Source organism: Pygocentrus nattereri, chromosome 6 (assembly GCF_015220715.1).
Source record: "Pygocentrus nattereri isolate fPygNat1 chromosome 6, fPygNat1.pri, whole genome shotgun sequence".
Taxonomy (NCBI): domain Eukaryota; kingdom Metazoa; phylum Chordata; class Actinopteri; order Characiformes; family Serrasalmidae; genus Pygocentrus; species Pygocentrus nattereri.
The window spans coordinates 16,150,861-16,173,400 of NC_051216.1; the positions used below are offsets into that span (position 1 = coordinate 16,150,861).

At 41.7% G+C, this 22,540-nt stretch overlaps 1 protein-coding gene across 2 annotated transcripts in view; it reads left to right on the forward strand.

Annotated features, from left to right (window-relative positions):
* The window catches only part of hdac4 (histone deacetylase 4), a 226,699-nt gene that overhangs the window by 50,763 nt on the left and 153,396 nt on the right, over nucleotides 1-22,540 (forward strand). The window contains exon 1 of one of the 2 annotated variants that reach the window (XM_037539185.1): nucleotides 13,095-13,111. The exons of the other annotated variant lie outside the window; for it this stretch is intronic. The gene's annotated coding sequence lies outside the window, so the exon portion shown is untranslated. Of the gene's footprint in view, nucleotides 1-13,094; nucleotides 13,112-22,540 lie in introns of those variants that run through there. 2 annotated transcript variants of the gene reach the window in all.

Here is a 22,540-nt window from a genome sequence, read left to right on the forward strand (position 1 = left end):
GAGTGAGAGTAAGTCTGAGCCGGCAAGTGCGACTGTGATCTCAGGGCACCAGTGATTCACAGAGCAGCTTTAATTAGTGCCCGTCATATCCAGAACTTCACCCACGCTGCCTCAGACGTGATGACATTAATGAACTTCCCTGCCAGCGCAGTTAGTGAGCGCGCTTTGCTGTCGCGTTTCGGCCCAACAGGTCTCATTAAAGCTGCTGATGGCTGGACTGCCTAAGGAGCAGGAGCGCTAACTGCCTCGAGTGCTAACTCAACAGCCGGGGCTTTTACAGTTCCCTCGTGACACTGTTTCAAGACTCTCTTCTCCATGTCCCATTGACCAAATACAAAGTGCTTTGCTTTTCGTAACACCCACTGAGCTCTTTCCCACCAGATTTTTTGTTTGTGTGCATGCATGCGTCTGTTAGTGAGTTATTGCATTAAGATCAGTCCACTTGCATGAGTGCTGTTTATATATCTACATTCTCAAGGCAATGTGTCAGCTGTTCAGCAGCCATATTAACTTGGAGGTAACATTTTATCTCAGATTTTACTCTGGTGCTATAGCCTGAGGAATCAAGGCCCAATGCTGATTAGTGAATTCCCAGCCTAACACAAACATCTGTCAACCAAATTCAGGCATTGTTTTTTAATAGATATAATATTGCTCAGTGTCGTCATCATAGATCTGCCTTGGTCCTTTTGGAATAAGCTGTTTTCTGATCATCTGGTTGTAAATTCCTCACGCTTTGATGTAAAATCAGTGGATTGCAACAGGGAAAATGTCCTGTTTTTCCCCGTTCGTCATCAGCAATGCACAGTATTACTTTCCCAGAGGATTTGCAGCCCCTGTTACATTACTCTAATGAAATAATGGCATAATAACAGAAACTGATGACAGTGGGTCCATTGTACAGCATCATCCCAGATTATGTTGTTTGCAGTGTAATCGCCCTGTCCACTCATCCTTTCTGACGTCAGCGTAGAGGGTGGTCAGCAGAAATCCAGGCCAGGCATGAGGATTGAGGACAGGAGGCTGGAGGGGGTCAGAGATACTGTGATTTCTGCTCTGGTGAAGATGACAGCTTTTCCGCTCTTGCTGATGATATTCAGAAACGTCACTGTTCACAAGGCAGAGAAAATCTGATAGAGAATTTCTGATAATTATCAATGTAAACATTGAGCTTAAAAAGGTTTCAGTTTTTAAAGAAAAAAACTTAAAGCATCCTGTAAAGTAGTGGTTTTGGCGAACCCAGATGCAAATTGGTGTCCAAATTTTGCTTCTTAAGCGCTGGAGCTATGAGACTAAAATTGCAAACAAATGCTAAAAATTGGTGATCTTCTATGTGTTCCCCTAAACTTATTTCAACCCCCTCAAGACACATCCTGGTCTTCATTAAGGTTGCACAGTCTTGACAGTGTGATTTAGCATACAGTAAGGGTGGGCAATATGATGACATTTTATTATAGTTAAGATAAATGACCATTTTTGTCACAATATGCTTCTCTGATCATACCACGGATACCATTCATACTTAAAGAAGACTGTCCAGCTGCATGGTTTGCTACAAAGTGAGCAAAATTAGTCTGAACTGAATTTAGTGCAGTACAATATGTGAAAACCTGAATTATAATGATTGATACTTTGTGTCTGAATTTCTTTAGTGTGGCACACCTGGTGCTTTTCCTTGTTTCAACTTACCAAACCTCAGAAAAACAAAATAACGTAATGCATATTCTGCACAGTGAAAAAGCCTTTAAGCATTGAGATGTACACTCACCATCCTCTTCATTAGGTACACCTTGCTAGTAAAAGGTTAGACCCCCTTTTGCCTTCAGAACTGCCTCACTTCTTCGTGGCATACTTTTAACAAGGTGTTGAAATTTTTGTTGGTTATTTGAGTTACTGTTGCCTTTCTATCATCTGGAACCAGTCTGCCCATTCTCCTCTGACCTCTCACATCAACAAGGCATTTTTGTCCACACAACTGCCGCCCACTGGATATTTTCTCTTTTTCAGACCATTTTCTGTAAACCCTAGAAATGGTTGTGGGTGAAAATCCCATTAGATCAGCAGTTTCTGAAATACTCAGACCAGCCCGTCTGGCATCAACGACCATGCCACGTTAAAAGTCACTTAAATCACCTTTCTTCCCCATTCTGATGCTCGGTCTGCACTTCAGCAAGTTGTCTTGACCACCTCTACATGCCTAAATGCATTGAGTTGCTGCCATGTGATTGGCTGATTAGCTATTCGTGTTAACAAGCAACTGAACAACATAACATAAACTCTCCGAAAAAAAAGCTAGTAAACTGCCACTGGGACAGTACCTGTATTGTCACTGGGGTGGTACCCTCAGTGTTACATGTCAGTACCTTTGGTCAGAGAACATAATTGTGTCATAATCCATTGAAATTATACTTTCTAAGTTGTATGGACTCCGCACACCCGGTCTCGTCTCCAGGCTTTTTATGTTATTCTTTTTTTTTTTTTTTTTTAAACATTAGGTTATGAAAAGGTCCAAATACATATCTCTTACCTGATTAAAATATATTTAAGGTATACTATTGAACTTAAAACCACTGTAGGTCCTTTGATGGTAAATTTTCATTTTGTTCCTAAAAACTTTTGTCAACTTTGCACATGTAACTGTAATTTACTATTATTTTACTATTGTTTTTAGTGTTATTCTTATATTTTCAATTTTTGTCTCTATTTTTCTATTTTTTTTTTATCCTAAGATTATATTAAGATTATATTTGGTGAACGGAGGAACAGCAAAGTAAGAATTTCATTGTAAAGTGCAACTTTCTGCTGTGCATATGACAATAAAACTGTTGAATCTTGAATGAAAAATGTACCTGCACAGAGCCTTTATTTCTAACAGCATAGGATATTGTTTGACTTACTGTGACCTGTAAAAATGAATAAGACTTCACCATGTAGCTGAACTGCATGCAGTTTTTTCAGATAACAGGTATTATGATGCCTCTTAGAATCTGACTTCCCCACAGAATCTGACTCCTCTTCCAGTGCACGCACATCACACAGGCCTATAGACCCTAAATAAGATCCACGATTTCTGCTTTTTCCATTTATCAACATAAATGTTTAGGTTAAAAGTTCAAGGTTATATTTATAAAAGTAAATAACAGACTCTATAGTGTAATCTCTAGCGTCCATATGCCTGCGTGACACACAAAGGGGAGTCAGATTCTGTGGTAAATTTTGACACCAAACATGTCTCTGCTAATCAATTAAAATAGGGTAAGTGGAACTTACAGAGTAACGACTTGGCAGTCATTTGCTAGCATAAGTTGTAGTGCAGTGTTTGTGATTTGAGTGTATGTGAATGTTTCCGTAAGTGATGAGCAAAACGAGAAGAGAAAAGACCAAAAATTCTCTGTTCTGAACGGTCACATTGTGTGTTCTCTGAGCTGAGCTGTATAGAGCTTTCCTGAGATGATTCTCATTGCAGTGTCATTATGCTGTTTAATCTGGTCCATGTGACTGCTGTGACTGACACAGGATAAAGAAAAGGTGTTCAAAGATCAACATCTAGGGTACAAAATCTAATGACCCAGGCTACAGGGTTATGTGCTCACAAGAGAAACATGGCTGGCACCGTCATTCTACATGGGCATTGATGGGCATTTTCCCAGTATTCTCTCTCTTCCCTCTGAGCTGAGGTGCCTACATTGACCCCTTCATTCAAATCCTATGCTCTTAAATATTCTATACCCATTTTACTCTATTCAGAGAGCTTTCACGTCAAGCACTGACACACTAATTATATTACCATTGCTGTTTTGAATTGTAAATACACCAGAGGGTTTCTTTTGATTGTGGCTGGGGTCACTTGGCACTTTATATCCTTGCCGCATCCACTTTATTTTTCATCCCTTTGTATGTTCACTTTCTATCATTCATGCCCCAAGGTCACATGGCTTAAAGTGTTCAAGGATAGTGCCACAAGGTGTTTAACTTGTGCCTGCTTTTTGGGATGTCTTTCAGAGTGTCTGTAGAGTGTGCCGGGTTTATCTGTCCTCTGTGCTCTGCTGCACTGTTAGCCTTCTTTCTGCCCTGCGTGGTAGCGGGCCGCTGCTGATTCTGCTGCTTTTGTGAGGCTTTGTCTTCAGCAAACACAGATTTCGGGTGAACCAGCACGCAAGGAAGCGTGCTGATATTAATTAATGTGAGGACCATGGTGTAGGAGCCGTGCCAGGACAATGAACCGGAGTTCACATTCAGCTGAATCTTTTGTTCACTGGGCCAAAGTCTGCACTGCCGGCAGAACAACTTTGACAGCTCAAAAGACTCCCAACACACGTCACAATCTCCTAGTTTGATGCCCTCGAACTGTTTCTGTGAAAGACGTGTTATTGGTGTACAAAGCTGCCTCTTGTATGGATTAGATCCTCTGCATCAAGAAGATGAATTTAGGTGGCAGATATCACTGCTGTACATGACGCGATTAGGATATACATGTCCACTTAGGCTTCAGGTGGGCAAGAAATAATGGATGTTAACTTCAGTTTTGATCCAGTGCACAAGCTCATTTTCTAGGGATGCTCCAATCAAGACTTTTTGTGGCCAGTTCTAATTTCTATGCACTTTGCTTACATTATTTGTCATAAAGTTACAGCACAGGGATGCAATAGTGTACGCTATATTTTCCTCTAATTTGCAAAACTTGCTTCTTTTGCTGCAGACAACACACATTATGCATTGAGGTCCACGGAACATCTCTGGGGCCTATCAGAATTTGTTTGCAGCCTGTCTGGGCTCTGTATGGAAACACCTGCTGGAGAAAAGAGGTGTAACTAAAAACAGCTTCATTGTGACCATAGCAAGTACTGGTGAGACAAAAAAGTTAAAAATTCGAACCTTTGCTTTTAATGAAGTTAGCACACTTGTGCCGGCACTCCGGTGCTTGCGATTCTGGCAGCCAGTCTTTTAGGTAAACGGCTAATGGCAAGTTACCCCAGCTAATGTTATTTGCTTAGCTGTTTTCATCTCACGTTGTTCAGCCTGAAAACAGCCAGTTTGTGAAGAGGTAGCTGTGAGTGAAAAGTGATGCCAGCAGTTGCATTCAATTTATGAGTAGAGTGTTAAAGTGAAATGGAACCTGGCCTTTATCGGCTCTTTCTGCCAGCATTCTATAGCAGCACTCTGCTATGTGACGCTGTACTGTGCATCTGGTGTGCAGTTGCCTTTGCAGTGTCCATGTCTGCACACATTTCAGCAGCAAAGTAAACTCTATGAAACCCAAACTCTATGAAACATAAAGGAGATAAGTACCTACAGTTTGGCAAAGCTAAAACACTTTTAATTTCCATGTTTTTTTTTTTCCCCTCTTGATTTCAAACAGTCGACACAGAAACCAGGCCTACTCTGTCCTGCTGCCACTTGTCTGATTGGAAGTTTTTACTCATCTATAGGCAAAATTGTTTGCCTATAGTTAATTGTTTAAAGGTGATTTTTATTTTTTTTTCTTACATATAGATACCGAAACCGTACCGTTGCCTTGATCCATACCGTGAGGCATACTGAACCGTAGGCTCCATGTATCATTGAATTCCTACGCTGCAGATTTTATTAAAATTGTAAGTGAGCCAATTGCAAGTGTGGACCGAAAAAAAGTTACAAAGTTTTACTTTTCAGTTATTGTCAAATCACCTTTCTTGGATTTTTCTTTTTTTGAAGTGATTATGCACCTTACTATAAAGCATCTATGAATGGAAGACATGAGTGAAATTTTGTTTCAGTGATTTAAATCAATCGTGGTTTAAAATAGAATCTGTGATCCTGTAATTACATGTGGGAGGCCTTTCATACCAGTTACCCCATGGATTCAGAACACCAGTACCTGTCAGCCATTGGCTTCTTAATTACTGGTTTGAGCTCTCTACTAGCATGGAGAGACTCCATTTCAGTAACTTCACTAATAATTAAAACATCTCTCCAATGAAAGTAATGGGTATACTTATCATAAAGGCTGCTGTGACTACTGTTATTACTGCATTTCCCTCTTATATCAGGGAACAAGAATTCAAAAGTGCTTGAGAAGAATGCATCACTTCATATTTCGAATTCTGCATTATGATTATTCTTTCTTTTTTGTCTTATCTTGCTTGAAATGTTTACAAATCTTCCTTAAAACCAGAGGAGGCCCTGTAATGTAGTTTGTGATTTGATTGGTTCCCAACAAAGCATTGGTGTAATCTCCCTAAATGATGTATATTTTGACTACGTTTAATATTTGAGTGACCTTAAGAATTAATGAATGAATATCCAGTTTAACCACAGGGAAAGAAAAACAATGACCAAAAATAAACTTGGACTGAAAATTATGATTTTCTAGGTGACAACACTGGAGCTGCAGTATATCAGCACACAGAGGAATATGTTTTACTATTTATTATTCATGAGCAGCAGTTATGTTTTTGTGTTTGAGTAACGGAAGCTGCACTGTCTGTGCCTTCTTGGTCACATTCGTAACACTGCTTTCTTGGCAACACGCTCACATTCAGGCACTCGTATTTGAGTAGCGAACTGTAACATACTTGCTTGCAAAATAAAGCACAACCATCACATTTCATTCAATTATTTGCCTGTATATTTTCTCTATTCCCATGATTAAACGCAATGAATGCCTCAATACTGATTTCAGTATGTAAGTACAAGCACCAGTGATGGTTCATATCAGTGTTCAACTTCACAAATGTTATTGATAATCACTGAAATTACACCACCATGTAAACCAATTCAGCTTGAATTGGGCTTAATTATCAATATAACTAAGTTGGAATTTTTGCTTTGTTTGACAGTCAGTAATTTTGCGCTTAATCATTGCCTTTGAATATTTTTGTATGTCTTGTATGTCTTGCAATTCAATGTAAGCTTGGCTGAGTCAATGACCGAGTCCTGCGCTTGTTCTCAGCTGTGAGGGTCAGCCTTCATTTGGACCTACAGCTTGCTGAAGAATATTCCCAACACAACAGGAGGATTCTCTAAATGCTCGTTCTGATATGTGTAGTACATAGAAGACTTGAAGGCTCCATTCTCTTTTTCTATGCTAAAAGTTGCCCTCTTTCCACTTTCCTGCCTGTCTTTCATCACTATGGCTGTTTGAGATGAGACGTGGCTGCGAGTTAGTGTGAAAAGTGGAAAATAAAATGGGCCTGTTATTGTTTTAAAGAAGAGCACCAAAAAAAGAATGCTGAGCCTTTTATGACAGGAAGCGAGAGCCCTGTACTGTGCGACAGAGTGGTCCTGTTACAGGGGGTGCCATGGGGCTGAGTGGAGCCCTGAGGAAGTGCCTCAGGAAAGAAGCAGGCTGGACATTACGCCCTCTGTCCTGAATTACTTCTGTTGTTTCACTGGCTAATCTTCGTTAATACTTGCTTGTGGAGCTGGGAAAGGAAACGACCAGGCTGTTAAACAAGCCAAACATGTTGGTGTTGTGAGTCAGGGTCATCCTTCCTGCTGCTGGGGGAGATAGCTTGGGTAAACTCTGCTGGACTCCTGCTGACTCACAACAGCCATGTTCCTGTAATTAGAGAGTCCTGATCAGGTTGCAGATATATTCACTAGTTGGATTTAAGTGAAATCTTGGCTGTGAACTAGCAGGTTAAAGTGGTTTGGATTCTGTGCCAGGTAAGAGGACGGATGGCCGTTTTTAAGAGAGCAGTTTCTCTGTGTCTCGATGACTTTGTCTTTTATGAGGGTTGGTAGCTGTGACTGATTAAGTCCAGCTAGTGTGTGGATTAGCTGCTACTGGAGGGGCTGTTGACATCAGATGGGAACTAAGACTCACAAACCCATAATGAGCTCAGCTAAACCCCCTATTAGATCCTCTTTCTGTATGAATATGAAAATGCAAAACAAACTGCTTAAAGCTGGGATTCTTGGAGAAATCCTGCTTGGTCTGTTTCATTGTCAGCAAAAGGCAGGAAATCATTATATTTGCAAGCCTTCATAAGTAAAATGAATCCTGTGTAACTAAGATGAAGCAATATGGATATTTTAGGCTGGCTAATATCAGATTCTGAAATTTATTCTGCTATGAATCTATTCAGTTAATCAATTTTCTACAGTTTCAGGGCCAGTGATAAATTATTGCTTTTGCAGTCACAGAGAAACTGGACAATATTTACTGCAAATTGTCTGTGAGGCTTAACTAGCGAGATAAGTCTCACTATAGAACTCATACTGGTGTTGTATGACACAGCTTTTCAAATAAGTTTTAATGTGGCACATAAAATCTGTGTACTTTACTGTTAAACTCAAGTTTGAGATGAAAGCCCTAACTCTGGCTCTGCTATGGAAGACATGCCTGGGTTCCAGGTCTTTCTCAGCTGACTGGAATGCATGCCTGTCATTTGAGGCCACCCTTTTCTCTGAGCCATCTCCTAACAGACTGTATCAATCAGTTAAGTTGGGGGGGGGGGTTGGTTGAGTCAGTGAGCGAGCGAAAGCTCAAGCGTGTGAGGGGAGGTTCCACCCTCCCTGTAATCCCACGACCTGTACAGAGGCTGCCAAAAATCAGGGTTATGCAAAAGACCAAGAGGAAAAGAGTCTGGGAAGGTACAGTATTGACGTCAGAGGCCTACATGTGAGAGATTCTTGGGTAATTGGAGAGAATGTGCTGGCTTATTGTAAAAATAATTGAGTGCTGATGGCTTTCCAAATGTGCCTGTTATCGGTAAGCCTGTTGCTCTTCTTTCAGGAAAGGTGAATTGTTTTGTGGTTTTTTTTTTTGTGTTGGGTGGCTGTGGAGGTGAGGGAGGGGTTAAAGGAAATGATATAGGGCCTTTTGTTACACTCTCTTGTTTTTGTTCCACCATTAATAGCTCAGCATTAATGGAGCTTCCCCCATAGCAGTATTTAAAGAACTATTCATTTTTTGCTGGCAGTTCAATATAGCTTTAAAAGCATGGCTTCGATAAACATGGCACCTCCTCCCCCTACCTTGCACGCTCTTTCAGAGTCCATTAAAGCTTTTGTCAAGACATTTCCAGGTAGTCCAGTTATGAAGCGCCTTGGCATAAATAATATATGTGCTTTCTGTCCAACTGTTCATATGCTCCCTCATTCAATAATAATCATTACTTTCCTTTTTAATGATGGCAGACAGACTAATGGCACACGGCATTAATTTTATTATCTCTCAGCCCCTGTATGTACGGGAATGCGAGTCAGAACCCTCAGAGCCTCAACATCATCCCATGGCTGTTTGAAACTCCCTCTTGGTGAAAGTTAAAGGAAGGCACTTTGAATGTGTGCCACTGTGAGGGATGGGGAAACCTGCACACTCCCTCAGGATTATTCCTCTGTTCAGCAGCAGTAAAGAAGGCCCCATAAACTCAGGCTAAAACTGGAATGCAGCTTTGCTAGTGATGTATTTTTAGGAGCTTGCTCTTCCCCAGGAGGGACTGAGGGTGGATATATAAGCAGTAAGGAGGGGTGATGGGATTTGGGGCCACTTCAGTGTGAGTGTATATGAGGAAGACCATTTGAAGTTCTCCTGAATGTGTTTCATTAGCGGGACATGGGTGGACTCTGAGCTGAAAGCAGGCAGGGAAGTCACTACAGCAGAGCTTTCCTGTGACTGACCCACATGAGTATGCGTTGCTTGTATGAAGGCACTAAAAAGACATGGAAGAAATCTCTAGCTTTGCAAGAAAATTCATCAGCCTCTCTAATCAGTCACTTTTGGAAAAAATGGCAAGAACATTTTTAACCATGCAACTCACATCAGTCATAGATAAACTGGTAGTTGGAATAGACTGGGTAGTTGGGTACTTTAGCCTTGCTTTGCACTAGGAGAATTTCTCACCATCTCATAAGGTCAACTCTTGAACTGAGGGCAATTTTTGTTGAAGTGATTTCTTGGGCAAGTATTTTGAGAGAACTCACTTTCTTGTTAAAAAGACTTAGCAGGGAAATATAAGTCTGAAGGGGAGCTTTATTGCTGAATTGGAGTGTTTGGGAGAATTTTGTAAGACCTAATTAAGCTACAGGCTCAATAGCCTTTAGCAAACCTTTCCACTTTGTTGTGGATAAGCATTGTCTGTCAGATCACAAGCAGGAAGAGCTTCAGGTTAATCTGTGGGGAAACAAGATGAGGCAGATATCTCCATTTTTGTTTGGTGAATTTGTGGAGTAATGTGCTCAGTCTTCAGCTAAAAAGGCAGTAAGGTTCTGTGTGTTTCTTGTTCCACCTGGAGTTAATTACTTGACTGACATTGTCTTGGAATAGATCTTTATACGCCCACTCCCACAAGTGAATTGCATGCTGCATGTCACACTTCTCGCCACTCTCTCTAGCCAGGGCAACAGTGGTGGCTCAACGGCAGCCATGACTTGGTGACTTACTTAGACAAGCCTCTCTCCTCAGCAGGGTTGCTTGGGCAATCACTTGACAAGTTTGAGTTGAAAAAAAAAAAAAAGCAGGTGGAGGCTTTGCAGTCTGTTCTGCCAAGGCAGGACAGGGACCCAAGCTTCACATGAGCACTCACAAACCTGCCATACAATTCCAACAGACTCTTTGGGGAATTCTCCTGAACAGCTACTACCTAAACTCCATGCCAGTCAACTTTTAACAAAGACTGTTCCCATGGCCTGTAGCAGTGAGGAAGATGAAGTCCTCCTAGCCCTGAATGTAATAGTGTAACTGTAGAGGTATACAGGAAGATTCACTCAAAAGAGACCCAGAAAATTCTGTTGTAGCTCCCATTAAGTTGAAGCAATCTGAACCAAAAAAATATGCTACATGCCTTGATGTATATGTAATTGATTGCATTACATGCGATACTGGAAGTGATCGCTGTTTTCTGGAAGACACATGAAGGGGTGGTGAGGGGGTGTGCTCCTGGATGTTGCAAACGGAGGTTGTACATCGCGATGGCTGTCTGGCGCTTACCTCATCACTCCGACGCAGGGCCATCCTGGCTTGTTCGAAGCTCCCTATACTGAAGACCACATTGCACAATGTTTCGTTCAAATTGCTGCATCCTAGCAAGAGTTATTACGGAATATTCAGGGCTTCTTTCAGATGAATCTCCCTGTATGTAGCCTTGGCGTGTTTTTGGAAGTACCTCCAACTGTTGACTGTCAGGCGTCTGCAGATGTTTTTTTACCTCTAGCTTCACTGTTGATGCAAATGTTTCAGCATTGGATATTGTCACCCCTCACGTTATATCCATAGACTAATGAGTGGGAAGTGAGACCTTGTAGGTCATTGTTGGTTAAATATGCAAGTTGATTATTTTCCTGTAAGGAGAACCGTGGGGTCTTTCATCACATCAGCCCCTTGTCTCCAAGTCTTTGGTTCACACTTTGTTTGTTTTACCAACGCAATTTGTGACAGGAATGTGCCTCTTTCATTGGGTTGTAGAGGCTGTTTTGTGACTTACAAAGATGTGCAAGGCTTTGGGATTCATGCAGGTACCTGCTGGGCATTCTTCAAGGTTTCCGAATATGGTTTGGCATGTTTTATTAGTTAGGTGTTTAGTATGATGTGTTGCCCACTCCTTGCTATATCACTTCACAGATGTGGCAAGGGAAGAGCAGGAATATCCCAAGATATGTGCATGACTATTTTTTATTTGTTTTGGGGACAGAAATCTTATTTCCTCTCTAATTTAATGAGGCATCTGCATGATTATGGCTTGGAAAATGCATAGATCAACTTTCTCAGTAGAGACATTACTTTCGCTGCTCGGCTATTTGTGTGTTTGTGGCTGTTTGCTGTGTCTTTGCCTTGTCCTCTGCATATTGAGGCCACTGGCCACATCCCCTCCTCCTCCTGGCGAGTGTGCTTGCTCAGGGCTGTACGTAGTCCTCGCTGAGTTGGCCCTGATGTGTTCAGGCCAGCTTGTTTGTGCACTGCTGCTTGAATGGGCACATGAGCTATTCTTAGATGATCTGGGGCGCGAATTTGCCAGAGCACCTGGGGCTTTGAGTCCTCAGAGGAGCAGGCTGTGTGACCAGACTGGGTCCAAACAAATCCTTTGGCACTGCCAGTGTCTCATACCCCAATCTCTGCCAGACTCCTATATGATTTTTAGGAGCACTAAAACTGTGCTTTATAATCTTACAAACACCTCCCCACCCTAAAAAAATGCATTTAAAACTCTATTAAATGTGTGGTGTGGTGTGAGATCTTAAGAAAAGCACAGAATTATTTAACTGTTCTTTTCCACTAACTGGCAGAGAAGGGTGAATACAGGTGAGTGGACATGCCATTGTAGACTGGAGCTAATTTGCAAGCCACAAGTTAATATATTCTTATCAGTGTTTGCCCCTCCGCCCCTTGTATTTGCTTTTGAAAGCAGTTTTTTTTCTTTTTTTCAGGGGAAGTTCTGCCCTCATTGTAGAATTACTTATTTAATGTTTATACCTCATGCAATATAAATAGTAAGTAAGTAGCTGATTACTTGATATCAAAGCAAATTATTATGAACACCAATTATGCATGTCAGGAATACTCAAGAACCAGGGTTGGGAACCACACTTATACCAACTCTAAACCTTTTACAATACTTATAAAGTATTGAAACAAGGCCCTTGATTGTATGTTTGTATGTTTATTTATAATTATAAACTCTTTGTTTGTATTTCTATAATTAAAACTTGACGTACCCAAGTTCCAAAGCAACAGGATTATTTTTCTGGTTAATAGCATGATTTGATGGTGCAACACAGATTCACATCTATGTCCTAAGATCACCTCTTAACTGTCAGATGAGTGGTGAACTTGGAAAAAGCATTGCTAGAAATGAGAGAGAGAGTAGCCTCTTACAGAGTATAGTGGGGTTAATTGTCTGGATGACACTGGGTGAGTGCTACATGTCTTTTAATCAGTGTTTTGATTAGGGAGCAGATGGCAGATTGGGTTCTTAAAGAAGCCTGTAGATAAGAAAGGCCTTCCCAACCAGTGGAATTCAAAGCAAAGTCACCATTCCTGTTAGCTGCAGATTTCCATACAGGCCTATCTCAGTCAGTGCAGTGCAGATTAAGAGAAGGGATCTCTTCCTGTGTTCTAGCCTGGCGAAGAGTGCTTGCTGTCCATACGGCATTGGAACTTAAGGAACTGGAAGAAACCTTCCATCAAAAGGTAATGAGCAATAAACCGTGTACCTTTCTGTGGCCACTGTTTTTTTTTTTTTTCCTTGAAAGTTTAATGTGGCCATGACTAAAAGCCTCAGCTCCCTCAATGTTCTGGACTGAAATATTACTCAGTAAACAGCTGCCTCTCCATTCAGAAATCTTCTCAATGAAACCGCCATGAATCAGAGCTGAGGTGCTGAGTATGTGTGTGTGCTCAGTATGAGGGCTTCACAGGTGACGGCTGTTTTTCTGAGAGCTGAAATTTTGTGTGAGAGGAAGTGAGGGTGCAAGTGAGTGCTCCAACCTTCTGACTCATCCATCCTGTTTGTCACACACACACACACACACACACACACACACACACTCGCACAGATGTACCTGCCCACTGAAATTATGGCGTTCCTCGCCCTCTCATTCTCACACACATGCACACACAAATTACGCACGTTTAAATCATTATACCTGCCCACTGAAATCACGACAGTCCTCACACACCCGCACGCACCTCCTCACATCCACTGAGAATCAGTAGATCAAAAAGCTTCTTTGGTCCAGAGTGCTGATGTTAAATGCTGTTGTGAAACAGGAACGGATGATACATAATGAAAGGTTGCCTACAGTATAAGCAGATGATACAGACTGAAAAGTTGTGTCTGCTTCTATATCCCCCCCCCCAAAAACCACAACTTTAAAACTAGACTGTAGGCTTGTGAACTTATGCACCGTCGTGCCCCCATCCATCAATGATGGACGGGTAGTGGGGTGAGTATGAGGGCAGGCAAGCGAGAGCCGCTTTCCCGTAATGGTCAGTATTGCAAAGAAAGTGTGTCTATATGCACTGCCAGCACACTGTCTGGGCATGTTTTTAGCATGCATAGGAGAAAGGAGTCTCGAATATTGACTGAGAGGCTCCAAGCTCTACCCGAGAGGCCTCTCTATAGATATTCACAGCATTTTTTCCTGCAAGACAGATAATGAACTAATGACACAAAGACTGCTTTTGTTTCTGGTGATAAACCTTGTAAGCCAGCTTTGTTCTTGCTGTACGTTTTATAAATCCCACATTCACACCCTTTAAATTGTTTTTGCTAGATAATAAAGGCAACAACGTGTGCTGTTAGCCTACAGGCTACTGTTGGCACTTTCCATGAATAGTTTAATTTATGTCCAGTTACATTTTCAAAAACAAAAAAGTGACTTGTTTTTTATTTCTGAAAAGTGAAGGGATCTGTACTTAAAATGATTTAAAAATAACATTTAAATAATCACAGCAGCACATAAATTGCCTGCATCCACTTTTAATATGGTGATTTTGGGCTGTCCCACTTCACAGCCATTGAACTTCTCTATGAAATTAAGTCACTAGTGTCAGTTGTCTCAAGCCTAATGCATTGCTTGCCTGAAAAAGGTCAGCTCTGATGGTACAATACAATAAAATAAAGGTATGTTGCTATTAAGAAAGGTGTCCATTGTATGACACATTTGATGTTAAATACTGTAAGCATAAAACATGCATGCTGTTTAGTTTGACAGCACATACATGGTAACATACAGTACATGATTCCAAGAATTGTCTTCCAGCAGTTTGGTGTCTAACACCAAATAGTATTTGCTTGTGATTGATGAGGAGTATCTAAAAAGATTTGTTCAATGCATAGAAGTTTACTTTACCGCAGGAAATTGAAACTGCCAATCACTGTGCAAGGCTGTTTGGATCTGAAGGCTGACTCTCAGCTCTGTGACTGTGTGAACTGTGTAATATGCTGACTGAGTAGTGCTGCCAGTTTAGTGCGAGGCCCAGAGGAGCATGATGGTGCCTCATCTGGATTCCTGCCTCACTCTGAGCTGAGGGCAGCTCCATACCAACTCCAAACAAGTGTTTGTTGTAACAGAAACACCTGCTTGATGCTACGCTGTTTGCCTTTTTCTGTGTGAATATGTGGACATTAGCTCGTGATTGATTTGGCTGTTGGTGTGTGTGTGTTTAAGTCCGGGTAGTATTATTCTTGTGCTGCTGCTGCTGTTTTTATCTGTATGCTTTTTACTGATTCTGAGAAACGTCAGAGACAGGCCCCCAGCTTCCTGTTTGAGAGATGGAAGAGACAGACACACAGCGAGTGAGTGAGGCTTGCTAGCTTTGACATTTTTGATCACAGGTGGTGCAGTCGGGGGAGCGGAGCCTGCAGGCAACACAGTGTCATTGTGTGCTCCCCTGACATACACGCAATCCTGCAGCCAGTACATGTAGAGGAAGTTCCTCGTCTTTTGCTTTGTTGCCCACACGTCTGTGTGCCTGTGTCTCATTCTGCTCCTTGTCTTCAGCTTTTTTTGCTCTATTATCTTTTTACCCCTATCCTGTGCGTAGTGGGAAACTTACAGGACACTGTTCCTCCAATTTCCTCTGTATTCCTCTGTATTTCTCTGTAAGTCCTTAAATAGGATTTCCAATTATATTTTCAGAATGTCCTTGTAATTCAGTGGTTTGAAATATGAACAGAATCATTCAGAACATTTATACATCAAATGGTGCACTGTAGAGAAACATTGACTTGAAGTTTTTTGGAATAATGATAGTTGTGATGGGAAGCAGTTCAGTGTCTTCAAAGCAAATGTGATGATTTTATTTAATATCCAAGGAGTTTTTATAGGTAATGCCTATATAAAAAATACTGAGTAGAGTGAGTGATTGGATTTTAAAATTTGACTTTAAAATGCCAAACATGATCTCCTGCAGTGTTTGTGTAAACTTTTCATTTCACTTTTTGTAAGGGAGCTTTTGGGGAAATTGAATGTTTCGCATGTCTGGTTCCTGTCACCACCTCTGAGAGTAGTTTCTCTACCATTCTGAATAACTTAACCATGCAGTTAGGCAGATATTTTATAAGCATATATTCATAATATATATTACGAAACTATTTTGAGTTCAACATTTTTCATCTAATGTGCTAATGTTACTATCTTACTGTTTACCTGGGATCTTTTCACTTGGAAAAAATTGAGTTTGTGAGGTGTGATGACACCAACCATGATAAAGAAATGAAACTGAAAGTTTTATTTCATTAAATCTATTTGAGCACAGCGTAAAAAGAGCTGGAGCTTGTGGTTTATCACTACTTTTCTGTGCCGCTTCCTATTTGCTGTAGCTGTAGCTGTGCTTTGTGTCTTGTTCTGCAGTCCTCCTTGTCCGGTGTTCAGGAGCCTTTAGGAGGCTATGTTAGTTTTTCCATGCTTTCTTCTTTGAGCTAAACTGATGATCCTGATCAGTAGCATCTAGTGGAGTATAGAGTTCAGAAAAAAGTTTTTAAAATATAAAAAAAGTATAATGTTACAGAGAAGCTAAATTGCTTGTCAAAAATTCACTTTTACTATTTGATTTTTTTTTTTCTTTCATGTTTTTCTGTACAAAATCTGCTTCTTGATCACAGAATCCTTATGAAATCCAATATGTTTCCATCTTGATTCAGAACCAGCTGGAAAAAAAAAATCTTACTTCTACTCTGACTCGACTCAGACCTCTTTGGAAGTTGAGGCTGAAGTTATTTAAAGCACATATTTGTGTGACTTATCATGACTTGAAGGGGTTGACCACACATGAAGTTGTTGCTTTCCCCAATAATGGCTCAGATTTGCACTTAGATGACTGACTGTAAATGGTCATTGATGGTGAGCCTGTGATTAGTGCAGACTTATCCAGACAAAGGGCCTCTTTGTTGGTTTGATCCAGTTCCTCCAGCTGTCTTAGCATAGCTATAACTGATTTAATGTAGCTCTCCCCCCATGAACCAATGATGTGCATATGCTTTCTTCCATTAGATCTTCTGGAGGTGACTAAGCACGTCTTCAGTGGAAAGCAGCAGCGATGTGGTGAAAGCATGCTGATGTTCTCTTCGCTGTTGTAATGCAGGAAGGCCGTGTCATCACTTTCCCTTCTGGGGGCGTCTCGAGCAAAAACAAGCCGGTCCCACTGGACTTTCGGCTGCAAGCCCGCCTCTTCATGCAAACTGATTAGAATGATACCCAGTCAGCCACATCGTTCGTGGTTTTGGAGGTACTGACGCAGTGTTTACGTCTTCATGTGCCGGCGATGATAAACAGGACATAGCCTCGTTACATGCTGTCACTAGGGGAGAGTCTGCTATGCTGCAGAAACAGTGAAACTCGACCTAGCTTTTAGCAGCCGTTTCTCACAAACTGATCAGCGCTCACAGTGCTGTGAACACAGGTGCGTTTTTCAGTATGTTTGCAGACTATGTGAATCTTACTGGCCAGTCTAATCTGTCACTCTGCTGAAGTTTATCAGCCCTGGTCCTGGTGTACCACTGCAGTGACACACATGATAACTAGTCAACATAATATAATGAACAATATCTTCTTGAGTTGAAGTAGATATTTTAGAGGAGAGAGAACATTCAGATGTGCAAGGTTGAAACCAGGATTTTGTACCATTGAAAGAACAGTGGTGCCCAGTTCCAGCCCAGGTGATTTCAGGCCATGCAGAGTTCAGCTCCAGGCCTAATTTAACAGACCTGATTTGTGTAATATATAGGGCTTCAGGGGGTTCTGAATATTAGAGCCAGGTTTGTTGGATCTAAACTTTCTATGGTTGTAGATTTCCAGGACTATGATTAAGCACCCCTGATCTAGAACATAGGTTGTCTCAAAGAACAATGAGTGTGTGGGTTTTGCCCAGAACTCTAATCTCTATTTCTTGGTGTTTGGATGACAACTTTATCTGTGGATTGGTTTTCTGACTGGCAACCTTCCATTTACTATGAGTGCAGTTTGATACCATGTAGCAAACTTTGTACCTTTACACTAAGAGACTCAAACGGCTCCCACTGGTCGCTTCCCTTGTGGAGGCCATTCAGTGGAGCTGCCTGTAGGGCAGCCCTGTTTGACAACTTGCCTCTGTTCCCCATTGGCTCAGCTGGTTAAGCCTCCACAATTGGGACTGCAGAAGCACTAGGGATGTTGTCTTAGAACTTGAAGCCCTCTGGTTCTGTCTCAGTATGCTTAGTCAGACTGCTGCTGCCGTGCCCTTAAGCAAGGTACTTAACCCTGGGCTTGTCCAGCTGTGTCTACCCTTTACTTGACCTCACCACATACACCTCGAAAAGTGGTGAAATGGGAAGAAATAAAGCTAAAGCGCAGACTGCAGCCTTCACACTAGTCCAAGCACGTTTAACAGCTCTTACACGAATTGATCAATCCATTGGCATGCTTTTTATTAGAGAAGCAATGTGCTGCCCTGCCGATTCTCATCTCCCCCTGCAGGCATGGAAGAGCGCGTTTGAAAATCAACACGTTTCAGGTCTGTTGTCCTCACCAGTTCTCCAAACCTGGCACTGTTTTTCACAATAGCTCCAGTTAAGTGTGGAGCTCTTCACAGAAGAGGGAGAGATGGAGAGATCAACCGCCGTACACTGTGTTGGGGGATAATGACCAGAACCATGCCAAGTGAAGATGGGCCCTTATCATGGCCTGGCTCACAGTCTCTCAGCTGTTGTGTAACGAAAAGTACACGATTTCAGGAGCAATCGTTTCTCATCAGAGAGAGAAAAGTGGATGCTGTTAATGCTTTCCACTGTGCTGCTAATGGCTGCCATTCGAGATCCCTATTAACATATCCTTCCATATCCTATCCATGTACTCCCCCCCCCCCCCACCCCTTCCTACTCTTTCATTCTTTTTTTTTCTCTCTTACTCTCACTCTCTCTTTCAGTAACAACAGCCTTTTTGCACTTTCATCATATCCATCACTCTCTCACCCCTCCTTTGCTTGTATGCTGTGAGTTTTTCGTGGACTCTCGTATGGGGGAGGCTGGAGTGGAACCTCTTGCTCTGAAGTTGCTTGCGCTACATGCTCCAATAGCCCTTCAGTTGCTGATAGATGCTTGAGTGAGAGACATCCACTGTGGGGAGCAGAAGGCCCTCTGCCTCTGATGGCACATTTAGTCATTCCATGTGCTTGGTGGCTCCTCTGGTACTCTAGAGGTCCTTAAACCTCATTTAAAAAAAAGAAAAAGACTCCCCCCTACATATCTCCCTCTTCCATTAGCAGGTGAGGCCTTGTGTATGATAATGCTTGTGGATAATGATTCTCCAGGTTCTCAGATGCTTAGCAGATCGGCTGGGTGGTCCCGAAACTGTAAGATACCTCAGATATACTGACTAGGTGTCAGTGCTGCCATGCTAGAGCTGGTGCAGAGTCTCGTTCTCCATGTGTTTCCAGTGCAACAAACTGATTCTTTGCTGACAATCAGCTCCGCTCATAAAGCTTGAACCCAGAACTGAACAGTGTTGTGGGTCACAGAGAAAAAAGCTGATTCAGCATTTTTTTCAAAAGGCAAAAGAAAAGCGTAAAGGCGAAACTTTGAGAAAAATTTGTAGAAATGGCCCAATAGAGAAGGTGTTTGTAGATATACTTAAAACCAGGCTATCCATAACTGTAAAAAAACACTGGCACCTTCTCTGTGGAAAAGGGTTAAGAGAGGGCTATAGCCAGAGCGTAGTGCTGGCAGTACTTCTCCACTTGCTGTGGTATCTTTGGAGTGGCTGCTAAGTAGACTGTAAACATGTGAGGAACGTGGACAAGCTGCTGTAGAGGTGAACTGTTGAAAGGTCCTCAGCGGCAAATGAGGAGGTGATGAAGGGCCACGAGGGGCCACGAGTGGCCATGGTTGCTGTTTAGGCCTGCAGGGCAGAACAGCTTAACATTCCATAGGGATGTCCTTTCTCCTAATAGCTGGGTAACTCATTTAGCTTGATAGCTAAATTATTATATTCCTTACATTAATATGCTAAATGAAAAAAGTAGCTTAGCTGAAGTTAAATCATAAATAGAATACATGCACTTAACTGGTGAACTGGAAATTGACACAGCATGTTCAGAAAGGAGTTAATCAGCTGCTTGGAATAGGACTCTTGATTACAGAGCTGGCTGTTGATTGTTGTAGATCAATGTTTGTTGTGTACGATGTAGCAGATGCTTCGCTCTGCATTGTTGTGCCCCAGACTAAGGACTCAAAGAAGAATGGGGAAAGACTAGAGTGTGCTGTAATGCTTTTTGGTTTAGCTACAGATAGTCATGCATACTTGCATAGTTGTCTTTATTGCATGAAGTATCTTGATGTTTTGGAAATCCAGAATTTGTATGTTGGTAGCTTTGGGAAAACCAAATTGAAGTTACACTAAATGTGGTCATTTTAATAATTACAATTATATCCTCTGTAAGCTGGATTGCTCCAGCTGCTCCAGTCTCTTGGCTTGAAAGCACCCTTGTTACAGTGTAGACATTGTCTGCTGTGTACAGGATTTATAGTTTTATTCTTTATTTTTATTATACTTTGTCCGTTATGTCTCAGGTAGAAACCAGAGCAGGTGGCAGCTGGTGTGAAGGCTGAAGAGTGGCATTAGGAATGTGTGAATCCAAGAGAATGAGTGTGTCCGTGTGAGCCTGGGCTGTCTCTGTATGTATATACGGAGTTTGTACCTGGCAGGTGACCCTCACTACCCCATCCTACTGACCCAGTTTCTGCCAAAGCCAAAAAAGGTTTGTTCAAAAACTATTGGTTTGAGTAAATAATTAAAGGTTAATACGGTTGTCAAATGATTAAAAATGCAAACAATATTACTAAGTAATATTTAATGTATAAATAATGTGGGGGGCTTAGGACAGCTTCTAAGAACTTTTTATAGGTGTGGTTCACTCTGAGGTGCTGGTGAAAGCACAGACAGTCAGAAGGGACAACAGTCTGCTTTTAATTACAAAAGTATGGGCAGCAGTGGTTAGTAATTGTCTGTGACTGCTTACTTCATAACTTGTACATTGACATTTTACTGAGGCACATGCCCCAGTGAATTGGCTCTAGTGATGCATCTACAGGACGGTAATGTCTGCTTAGTATTTAGTCGCACTACAGCACAAAACATCCCCTCAGACAAGTAATCAAAAATGCTAAAGGCTAAACGCTAATCACAGCAGGCTAACAAACCGATAATTCACTATAACTAAGCCAGGTCTGTAAAAGTGAAACTAACATGCCTTAACAACAGTTAACCACACACAATAATCTAATGCATTAACTTTACTTTGTGCAAAGTTTTTCTAGAATGCATGCAATGCAGGACAGCACTTTCCTTTTCAAATGTAGCATTTGTGCAAATAATAAATAAAGATTATAGTAAGTGTGATAAATATTGCACTCTTAGATTTGAGTGCAGTGTCATTTTCACTCACTAAGACTCAAAGGTAAATTCATGGATGTAGATACAGCCATCACTGTATTAGCATGTGTTTTTCCCCAAGCTTATCCATGGTATATTGCCATATCAATGTAGGCCTATGCCTGGTGGCAGTTAACCAAATTACCACAATAACAGACACTGGAAATACTAAAATTGTATTTATTGTCAGTTTTCAGAGTTGCCATCAGAATCAGCTAAGCAGTCTCAGATGGTAAAGTATGCATGACATTCATGTTTCCGTCTTTTATTACTAAATGAATTACAGTTTCATGGCCATATTAAAAATGGTGGTGTACTACAACCATATGGTTAAATAAGAGGACTCTTAGTGGCACTGGCCTATTTTTGAACACTGCTCTGATCATGGGCCTCTATGCAAGTCAATTGTCAAGCACTCAATAGACATAAATCACTTTGTATGCTGCTGATTGTAGCACACTTAATTCTTCATTATTTTCTGTAAGGCTCTCGTGCATTATGGGAATATATGGTTTACCTCTGAAGAGCATTAGTAGAATAGGCAGTTGATACTCATAGAGTATCATTACGATCAGTATATGTAGAGCTGTAATGAAACTTAATGGATGTGCTATATGCTTGTATACTGGCTGTTGTCATGTGAATGAATGATGGGAGCTCTGGATGGTCCGACCGTGCTGGGCTGTTAATGCAGGGAACTGATGGACCTACTTTTTCAGTCTCACTCTGCTTTTTTTTTTTGGCCCTCTCCCTCCCTCCCTCCATCCCTCCCTGTATCCCTCCTCCATGCGGTTCTGGCTGCAATGCTCCTCTCCCCACAGCCTCCCAGTGAGTCAGGGCAAGGTGACCTCACACAGACCTGTCATCACCAGCCAGCATGCTCTATATTTAGCAGGCTGTCTTAGTCCCCTTCTCCCTGGAGCGGACCTTTGTTCACCCTGTCTGAGTCCCTGTCGCTGTGGGCCATCCCAAGTGTCCTCAATCCTCAGGCTTCGCTGCCTCATGTCAGCAGCATGCAGCACTGAGTATTTATTACTAACTGTCTGAGCAGAGATATTTGTAGATGAGAACATAATTAGCCCTAGTGTGTGTGTGTGTGTGTGTGTGTGTGTGTGTTAGAGAGAGGCCACCAGCTTGTCAGTTTTTGGCAATACCCTCGTTCTCCTCTGTCAGGGTCATAGCCAGCAGAAGCTCTAGGGTGTGGCAGTCA